General features: G+C 37.4%; 1 pseudogene; it reads left to right on the top strand.

Moving 5' to 3' along the window:
• The first annotated feature begins 5,842 nt into the window (after positions 1-5,842).
• Positions 5,843-6,543, top strand: LOC114091826 (cation-dependent mannose-6-phosphate receptor pseudogene; annotated as a pseudogene).
• The last annotated feature ends 4,099 nt before the right edge of the window (positions 6,544-10,642 follow it).

Raw genomic sequence — 10,642 nt, 5'->3', positions numbered from 1 at the left:
GGATGCTGACACACAATAAGTGGCAGGGGTGGGAGGAATGGAAGAATAGAAGTTCATTGGATTAGATAAAGGGGAATGATGGGAAGAAAGGGGGTGGGAATACGAAAGACAGTAGACTGAATCAGACATAACTTTCCTATGTTCATATATGAATACACGACCAGTGAAACTCCACATCATGTTCAACCACAAGAATAGGATCCTAATTAGAATAAGTTATACTCCATGTATGTGCAATATGTCAAAACACACTGTACTGTTATGTATATCTAAAAAGAACAAATAAAAAAAGAGACTGTCCTTTCTGCATTTTGTGCTCTTGTCACTTTTGTCAAAAATTAATTGACCATGCTGGTGGGACTGCAGATTGGTGCAGCCAATTTGGAAAGCAGTATGGAGATTCCTTGGAAAGCTGGGAATGGAACCACCATTTGACCCAGCTATCCCCCTTCTCGGACTATTCCCTAAAGACCTTAAAAGAGAGTACTATAGGGATACTGCTACATCGATGTTCATAGCAGCACAGTTCACAATAGCTAGACTGTGGAACCAACCTAGATGCCCTTCAATAGATGAATGGATAAAAAAATGTGGCATTTATACACAGTGGAGTATTACTCAGCACTAAAAATTGACAAAATCATGGCATTTGCAGGGAAATGGATGGCACTAGAGCAGATTATGCTAAGTGAAGCTAGCCAATACCTAAAAAAACAAATGCCAAATGTCATCTTTGATATAAGGAGAGCAACTAAGAACAGAGCAGGGAGGAAGAGCATGAGAAGAAGATTAACATTAAACAGGGACGAGAGGTGGGAGGGAAAGGGAGAGAGAAGGGAAATTACATGGAAATGGAAGGAGACCCTCATTGTTATACAAAATTACATATAAGAGGAAGTGAGGGGAAGGGGAAAAAACAAGGGAGAGAATGAATTACAGTAGATGGGGTAGAGAGAGAAGATGGGAGGGGAGGAGAGGGGAGGGGGATAGTAGAGGATAGGAAAGGCAGCAGAATACAACAGACACTAGTATAGCAATATGTAAAACAGTGGATGTGTAACCGATGTGATGCTGCAATCTGTATACGGGGTAAAAATGGGAGTTCATAACCCACCTGAATCAAATGTATGAAATATGATATGTCAACAGCTATGTAATGTTTTGAACAACTAATAAAAAAATCAATTGACCATTAACATGTGAGTTAATTTCTGGTTTTCTACCTTGTTCTATTATTGATGTGTCTGTTTTTAAGACACAGAGGAATCTTCACTACATACTTCTAAGTGAAAAAATGAAAACTAAAAAGGCTATATACTGTATGGTCCCAACTACATGTCTTCTAGAAAAGGTAAAACTAGGGAGAGAGTAAAAAGGTCAGTGGTCGCCAGGCATTGGGGGAAGGGAAGGATGAATAGGTGAAATACATCATTATATGCTTGTCCAAACCCATAGGGTATGGAATACCAAAAGTGAACCATAGTATAAAGTATTCATTTTTACTGATAATGATGTAAAAATTTAGGGTCATCAGTTTTAACAAATGTACCACTTTGGTGCCAGATATACAAAGGATTTATGAGACAGCTCTGTCCTTTCCAATCAATTACGCTGTGAACCTAAAACTACTCTATTAAATACAGGCTATTTTAATTTTTTTAAAAAATACAGACCAAAGCCAGGCATGGTTTCGCACACCTGTAATTTCAGTGGCTTGAGTAGCTAAGGCAGGAGGATCATGAGTTCAAAGCCAGCCTCAGCAACTTATTGAGGCCCTAAGCAACTCAGTGAGACCTTGTCTGTAAATAAAATTCAAAATAGGGCTGGGGATGTGGCTCAGTGGTTGAGTGCCTCTGAGTTAAATACCTGGTATAACTCTCCAAAATACAGGCCAAAAATGTAAGTTTTGAAGTCAGATAGGCCTTAGACTTTCATCTCTGCCAAATAAAAGTTATGGAATGTTAGGCACTTTGCTTATCTTTTGGAATCTCAGTTTTCTTACTTTATAAATGAAGAAACCTCATAGGGTTGCCATGAGAATTAAATAGGAGAGTCTCAGTACAGTGCCTGAAATGTAGTATAATAATAACTGTTGTTTTTATCAGAGATTCATTGTGTTGAATGGGTTCTTTAATTGTGCAGGGACCCAGAACTACATATAACCTCTGCCAGTTGCTTAATCCAGTATCCGGTTTTTCATACAATTAAATCTTTTCTACTTATGGCAATTAAGCCTGTCTATTCTAATTTGGCCAATTGTAGAACTCAAGAACAAGTTGATCATCCTTATATTAGTACCTCAAGACACTGAATAGGAATCAAAAACCCGACTTCTAGTCACAGTTCCATGAAAATGTAACTGGATGCCCTGGAGCATTGTGTATTCTTGCCTCCTATAACAGGCAAGAAATAATTCCTACCCCACCTTGCAAAGTTGTTTTAAGGATAGCATAAAGTAATGTGCCTGGCTATGGTTTGAAATTTTAAAGAGCTATACAAATGTAAGGGATTAATAGTTACTTGAAGAAATATATTAAGTTATTTCTTAACCTTCTCCATTCAAGCCCAATTAGTCTCTAACCCCCTCTGTATTCATTCATTCCACAGACCTGAATTGAGAGCCAACTTCATGTCAAGTCTGCTCTTAGGTCCTAGTAGAACAAAGATTAATAGATTCCTGTCACAAAGAAGCCTAAAGTTTAATGGAAAGATAAACATGAAAAATCAAATTTTTTATAATGTTATAAATGTTTTAGGATATATATTATATATACATTATATACTATATACATAAACACAGATGAATAATGGATTTATGAAGCCTTATGGAAGGCTTTACAGAGAAGGTAGTATTAATTCAATACTCTGAAGGATGAATAGCAAATTTCATAATGGAGAAGATATTTTAGGCTGAAGGAACAGTATAAGTAAGTTCACAGAGCAACAAGAGCACAGAGCATGCCAGGTGAGAATGATCTTTAGGTATTATGAGAGCTGAAGCAGATGAAATATACTAGGAAAGGGGAAATAATGAATTATATTTGGAAAATATTGACTCTAAGATGCATATGAAACAGATATTTGGATATTATTAACACATGGGAACTTACATGGAGAGTTTTAGGAGTTATCAGTATTTAAGTATTAACTAAATATGTTGAGGGGGAGAGAGTGAATAATATTTACATTTCTTGTTAGGGTAACTGGGTAGATGGTGGTGCCTCATTGAAGTAAAAAATCATAAAGGAGGACAAGTACCACAGTGAGGCACACCTATAATCTCAGTGACTTGAGAGGCTGAAACAGGAGAATTGTAAATTCAAGGCCAGCCTCAGCAACTTAGCGAGGGCCTAAGCAACTCAGGGAGACCCTGTATCAAAAAGTTGAAAGGGCTGGGGATGTGGCTCAGTAGTTAAGCATCCCTGGGTTCAATTCTTGGTACAAATAGAAAAAAAAAAAAAACATAAAATAGGATGAACAGAGGGGTTAGGAGATCCTATAGTCCTTTGGATATGTTGATTTTCAGATACCCGTGGGACATCCAAATGAGGATGGTCAGTAGGCATTTGAATGTATAGCTGTAATATTCTAGAATGAAATTTGGACAGTACAGAAATTGTGTTAAAGTAATGAAAATGAGTAAAATTAGCCAAGGATAGTGTGAAAATAAGATTATGTACAAGTCAGAGTGAATATTGACTTTTATTTTTCTTTTTTAGATTTTTGGGGGGAGTTGTGCTAGGGGTGAAACCCAGGACCTCGTATATACTAAGAGGGATTGGTCATCTGTGCTAAATGCTGAAGACTGAGAGATTAACTACAATAAGGTCTGACAAGTATCCATTGAGTGTTTATTGGATACTTAGTTTTCCCTTATAATTTTCCAAATTCAGAGGACTCTGAACATATCAAAGTTGAAAGCTAGCAAAAGCACTGGCAGTCAGCACTTTGTTTTCCACCAATCTGGTATAGCCCTTCCCTTACAGGGCCTTCCAAGTTCACCAGTTACTGTGTGTGATCTAATAGTTTGGTTTCCCCCTCGGCTCTGAACTGCCCAGACAAGAAAATCAAGTGAATACTTATTGAAACGCTTGTAATCAATTTCAGCAAAGTAAAATAATAAAAATAAAAAACGTAGTTTCTAATGGAACTGACCGTACAGGCCTCCCCAGGGTGCAGAGGTTTATGTGTTATGCTTGGACTATGTTAAGAAAATTAAAACTGGATTTGTAACAAAAGGGGCCAAAGTGTCAAATCACTAAAAGCAGAAAATTCCACTTGCAATCCAGATGCCAACTCTCACTCTGGTTTATGAGGAGAGAAAGTGAAGATTTATAATATGCTTTTCATAAAGTACTGACAGCCACTCAACTAGGACCTCAGGGGGCCAGCTCAGAGGTTCTACCTCATTACCAAGGAAGTAAGAGCAAAGGGAGAGAGTGCACAGTCACAGAATAGGCTTTGTCTTTAAGAGGAAGGACTACCTCTCACACCTGGACTTCTTGAGCTCTGTCACTTGAGGAGTTTCAATATTTATAACAGAATCAAAGCAAGAAGTAAGTTGGCCCTTGAAGTTCAAAGAAGAGTTATGTATCATGTGCAAATGAATTTCTTATAGTCACTCTTCTGGCATATTTGAAAGTCATCCAAGCTGGGACAAGCTTGGCTATATGTATCAGTAAGAAACAATCTCAAAATTTTTAAGAAACAATCTCAAAATGCTTATAATAAGTGTCTATTTCTTGCTCATACCACATATACGACATAGGTTGGCAAGAGGGCACTTTGGGGGATGGTTCTAGTCATAGTGATCTTAATTGCCCTCACTTTGGGATCCCAGCTAATTAAAGAGTCACAGGGGATGTTGCCAATCAACACAATTACGGAAAAGGCAAAGTGGCAAAGAAAAACACTGGTTCTTCAAGCTTCTTTAGATATGACACATTCCACTTCTGTTCTTATTTCATACCCTCAAGCAAGTCATATGTCTGAACTTGATTTTTTTTTCTTGGTACCAGGAATTGAACCCAGGGACACTTAACCACTGAGCCACACCTCACATCCTCAGCCCTTTGTGATATTTTATTTTGGGATAGGGTTTTGCTAAGTTGCTTAGGGCCTCACTAAATTGCTGAGACTGACTTTGAAGTCTCGATTCTCCTGTCTCAGCCTCCAGAGCTGCCTGGGATTACAGGTGTATGCCACCACACCCAGCACTGAGCTTGATTTTAAAAGAGTAGGTATAATCCTTCTATAGGTAGAGAGTGTAGGAACTTACATGAATTGAGTGTACAATAGTCTACCAAGAAGAAACCATTATAAATGTGTGTTGAACCTCAACTAGATTATATAGCAGGTACTTTGAACATGCATTTCTAAGTAGCTGTCATAAAAATATCCAATGTGACTAACTGGCTACTGTGCTTCAGACTCTACCATTCAAAATTCATTCCATGGAGCTTAAAACATTGCACTATCTGAACTCACTGGCTACCAAAAAAAATGCTCAGGATGTGACAGTACATTAACAATATGAAATTAATATAATATTCAGATTGGTTATCCTATAGTGGGCTATTATAATTGGAAACAGGGAGTACAGCCCTGAGATATTTCATTTGATACCTATAATATGCCAGGCACTATGTAGATTCTTTCATATACTATATTTTACTTTCTTCCCTTACCTATTCCAACGTAAAGATAATGCAAAAGGTCCTGAGTTGACACAATCTCTGAGATTGTGGTCTTTGACAGGCTCTTTTTCTCAGTCCCAGACAGAAATTCACTAGGGGATCCTGAGGTTTACTTGCCTCCTTTGGCTGTGACGTGATAATACCCCCTCTATAGCTACTGGAAGACTGAGTTGCTACTACTGATACTCTTGACTGTTGCAGTAAGAGAATACTGGCAGACCAAAGAAAATCCATGCAACCCAGTAGGAGAAAAGGACAAAGAATCATACAGTTGGGTCTATGGATCTGATGAAATCACTCTTTAACTAAAGTTTTGAGAGTACTGTGGGCCAAGCCCAGACACACACAACTATATGTTCAGGGTGTGCCTGAACCCATTAAGGATATCTCTGCAGCAGGACTAGTCCAGATCAGCAAAAATTGAAAGGAGACAGTGGTAGGGACACTCATCCAGATTCACATTTTCAATGGAGATAATTGAGAGTGATGAATCTGACAATCACTGTGGCAAGGAGTAGCATTGTGCAGTAGTGATGATTTCATACTATCCACACACCCCAGAGGGTGATATTAACCCTGAGGAGTGAGGTGAAGTTCAAGATTGTTTCTATCTCTTTGATATGGTTACACATCTGACCTATTTCCAGAGATCTCCCACTTCTGTGTGAGTTCTATTTTTCTTGTCACATTTGAATCACTGTTTTCTGCCTATGTTATGGGGAGTTTCCTATATCAGCAACTGATTGATGGTGGGAGGCAAGAAAATGGAGCAGTTTCCCCAGCTTATCCTCCTGGCAATATCTTGGCAATCTGGCAGAAACAAGTTGTGACTTTGCATGCCATTTGAATTCTCCAATTTTACATGATATATATTAGAGAATGGGGAACAACCATCTGCGGGGGGGGGGGGGGAGTCAGAAGAAAGAATGACCATTTATCAGCAATGTAGTTGCACTTGAAATATCTAACCCCTTCTTCAATCCCTGAGACCAGACCATAATCGGACAAATATCTCCAGCAGTCTCCATGCCAATCTCTCATCACACCCTTAATATTGGGCTTGCTTTCTACTTTGATGTTGATTTGTATCCTCTCTTCACTAGCAGAACTGGCTTTTGCATATTCCCTATATAAGAGGGTCTGTGAAAACAAGATATTGCACTATCTCTCAGTAACAGAAGGTGCATGTTGGAGAGTTGAAATGAGGACAAGGGTGTGTCAGAATACCTCACCCTTTCTTCTTTTTTCATTTGTTCTGTTTAGATATACATGACAGTAGAGTGTATTTTGACATATTACATGTACATGGAGTATGACTTACTCTACTTAGGATCCCATGCTTATAGTTATACATGATGTGGAGTTTCACTGGTCACATACTCATATATGAAAATAGGAAAATTATGTCTGGTTCATTCTACTGTCTTCCTATTCCCATCCATTCTCCCTTCCATTCATTCCCCTTTGTCTAATCCAGTGAACTTCAGTCCCCCTTTCCTTTAAAACTCATTTTGCCAAGGTTTTTGAACACTGCATCTTAAAAAAATGTTTTGATCAACAGATAGCCATTGAACATATTTATGAAGCACAATGTGATGTTTTGATTCATGTATACATTGTGTAATGATTATGTCAGGGTAATTAGCATATTAATCACCTTAAATTTTTACCATTTCTCTATGATAAGTACATTCAAAATTCTCTCTGCTATCTATTTTAAAATATGCATGCATTATTGTTAAGTATATTCATTCTACAGTATAATATAGCAACAGAAATTATTCTGCCCATCTACTTGTAATGACAAAGCTCTCCTTATCTCCCGTTACTCTCCCCAGGCTTTGGTAACCACTATTTACTCTATGATTTTCCAGCTAGTTTAAGATGTTATAATGAATGCAGAAGAAGGTACAACATTTAGGGTATCATCTAGAGAGTTCCATTCAGGGGGGACAGTAGCAGAACACCAGATCCTTGGGGTGAGAGTTCAGAAGGTCCCCCATAAAGCAGAAGAAACATGCCCAAGGAAGACATTCCAGCAGGTTCAGCCTACTTCATGATTCTGTTTGGAGTTATCTCTTTCTTAATGTGCATCTGGAATAGGATAGTGTTTTTCAGTGGATGAGGAAGCAAAACAACCTGATTTCCCAGAGGGGTCTTTGCAGAGTCATCTCCAGGAAGCTGGAAAAGTTTCTTTCAGAAGACACCTGTCTTGGGGTTGGGGGGAGATAAGTAGAGGAAAGGGCCAGTGGTGGGAGGTGGGGAGAGAGGAGGAAGTGCTGGGGACAGATATTGGCCAAATTATATCATTATATTTTGTGCATGTAAGAATACATAACAACAAATTCCATAATTATGTACAATTATAAGTACCAATTTAAAAATGTGGGGGAAAAGATGCCTGTCAGTAGAGTTTGACCTGCTAATGAATAAGCTTTCTCTCAATAGATATTGGCACCCTTACATAATTATGTTTTATTGAATTACAAATCCTGCAGAGGGGATTACATTGGCTAATTTTTAGTTTTGTCTACAAAATAATAGATGACTCAGTGGGAAAGTGAAGTTGAGAAGCCATAAAGTATAAATACTGGCACTTCCCCCCCCCAAAAAAAAAAAAACCAAAAACAATATAGATTGTAAAGTTAACAAAGATCCATTGGAAGATTTCTCTCAAAAAGGGTAACATCAATGAGGTATACTCAACAAATTTCTTCCAAAACACACATATATTCATTTATTCATTCATCCATTCATTCAACACGTGTTTATTGAGCACCAACTATGTTCCAGGCACTATATAATGTGCTGGGGAGAAAAGAATAGATAAAACAGATTTGACTTGTACCTTTATGGAGTTTAAATCCTAGCAGAAATTTGTTACAGACTTTAATAAGCACACAAATTGATACATCATCACAAATTAGAGTCCTGTGAATAAAATAGGAGTACAATTGAGAGCAAAAGAGGAGAAAACATTTCACTTTAGGCAAGGATGATCAAGGAAAGTATCTTTGAGGAGGAGACATTGAGATTAAAAAAAAATGAAGGGCTCAACATGATAAGCTGCAAGATATTTATATGGTTTTAAAGTGTCTCCCTATAGATTGCACACAAGTTGTTGAGTTCAAAGTAGAAGTTTATAACAGAGAAATTAGATAGCCCTTTAACCAGGTGATCAAAACTAGTATCATCGACAAGGAGCAGATGCATGCCTCCCTATGTGACATGTTAAGATGAACCCAACCTCCTTATATAGTATTCTGACATAGTCTGAATTTTAAAATGGGGAAATATCAAACAAACAAAAAAATGAGGAACATTTTATTTTTAAAATGGTATAATAGTTTTTCTAGGCAGTCATTACAAAATACCACAGACTGGGTAGCTTAAAAATAGACAGTTGTTTCTCACAATTCTGGAGGCTGAAGTTCAAGATCAAAATACTGTCAAAGTTGACTCCTGCTGATTCCACTTCTCTTAGGCAGTAGACAGCCACCTTCTTGCTGTGTCCTCATATGGCCTTTTCTCTGTTCTCATGCAAATGTAAGAGATCTCTAATGTTTTTGCTCTTATAAAGACACCAGTACTAAGAGTTTAGAATCTCACCTTTATAACCTAATTTAACCTTAATTACCTTCCAAAAAGCCCTATCTCCAAATACAGTTACATTGAGAGTTAGCACTCTAATACATGAATTTTGGGGAGGGGAACATAATTTGGTCCATAATGATGGGACTGTATTTTTCAAAATTGTCAATGTCATAAAAGACAAAGAAAGGCTGAGGAACTGTTCCAAAGTAAGGAAGGCTAGAGAAGGGGACATAGCAATGAATCAGTAAGTACTCATAGACTAAATACTCTACTGAGGGGGGAAATGCTATAAAGATTATTTTGAAGTCAAATGATAAATTCAAGTATAGATATCAGAGTGGATAAAAACAATTGCAATGATGTAAAATTCTTATGACTGATTACTGCAGTTATGTATAAGACTATTTCTATCCCTCAGAAATGCAGGGTCAAGTATTGGAGATAAGGTTGTTATGCAACTTATTCTCCAATGATTTTCAACATTTATACATAAAGAAAGCAAGTGATAAAACATATGGGGTGTTGAAATGTCAACATGGATTGCATATGGATAAATTTCAGACTTGTTCCATAAGTTTAAAATTATTTTCAGATTAAAAACTAAAAGAGAGTGGGATAGGGAGCGGAAGCATGGGAGGAATAGAGGAACTCTAGATAGGGCAGAAGGGTTGGAGGGGAGGGGAGGGGGCATGGGGTTAGAAATGATGGTGGAATGTGATGATCATTATTATCCAAATGTATGAAGACATGAATTGGTGTGAATATACTGTGTATACAACCAGAGATATGAAAAATTGTGCTCTACATGTGTAGTAAGAATTGCAATTCAGTCTTCTGTCATATATAAATAAAAAAGAACAAATAAAATATTTATCCTTTCATTGAAAAAAATAAAAAACTAAAAGAGGGCTGGGGTTATGGCTCAGTGTTAGAGCACTCACCTAGTGTGTGTGAGACATGGGGTTTGATTCTCAGCACCACATATAAATAAACAAAGGTCCATTGACAACTAAAAAATATATATAAAAAATAAAAGAAAAATGGGCAAAAGGAACCAACTATGTTATGAGTGGAGTTAAAGGACCTTTTCCTTCACAACATTCTTCCTCCACCTTTAAGGCACTTAAGATAATTTTTAATTAAATGATTATTGTTATTGGTTATTTGTTAACTTTCTAATACATAAAGACTATAAGCTTCCAGAGGGTCTCAAGCCTAGAGCAACAGTACATTCCCAATAACCAGTGAGTTACACAGTAGGTAGGAGAGAGGTGATGAGATCTGGATTTATAGTCTTAAAAGATGCTTTGTACACCGGGAACAGTGGTGCACACCTGTAATCCCAGTGATTG

Source organism: Marmota flaviventris, chromosome X (assembly GCF_047511675.1).
Source record: "Marmota flaviventris isolate mMarFla1 chromosome X, mMarFla1.hap1, whole genome shotgun sequence".
Classification (NCBI taxonomy): domain Eukaryota; kingdom Metazoa; phylum Chordata; class Mammalia; order Rodentia; family Sciuridae; genus Marmota; species Marmota flaviventris.
Note: the sequence above shows the minus strand (reverse complement) of the source record. Positions and strands in the feature narration are given on the sequence as shown.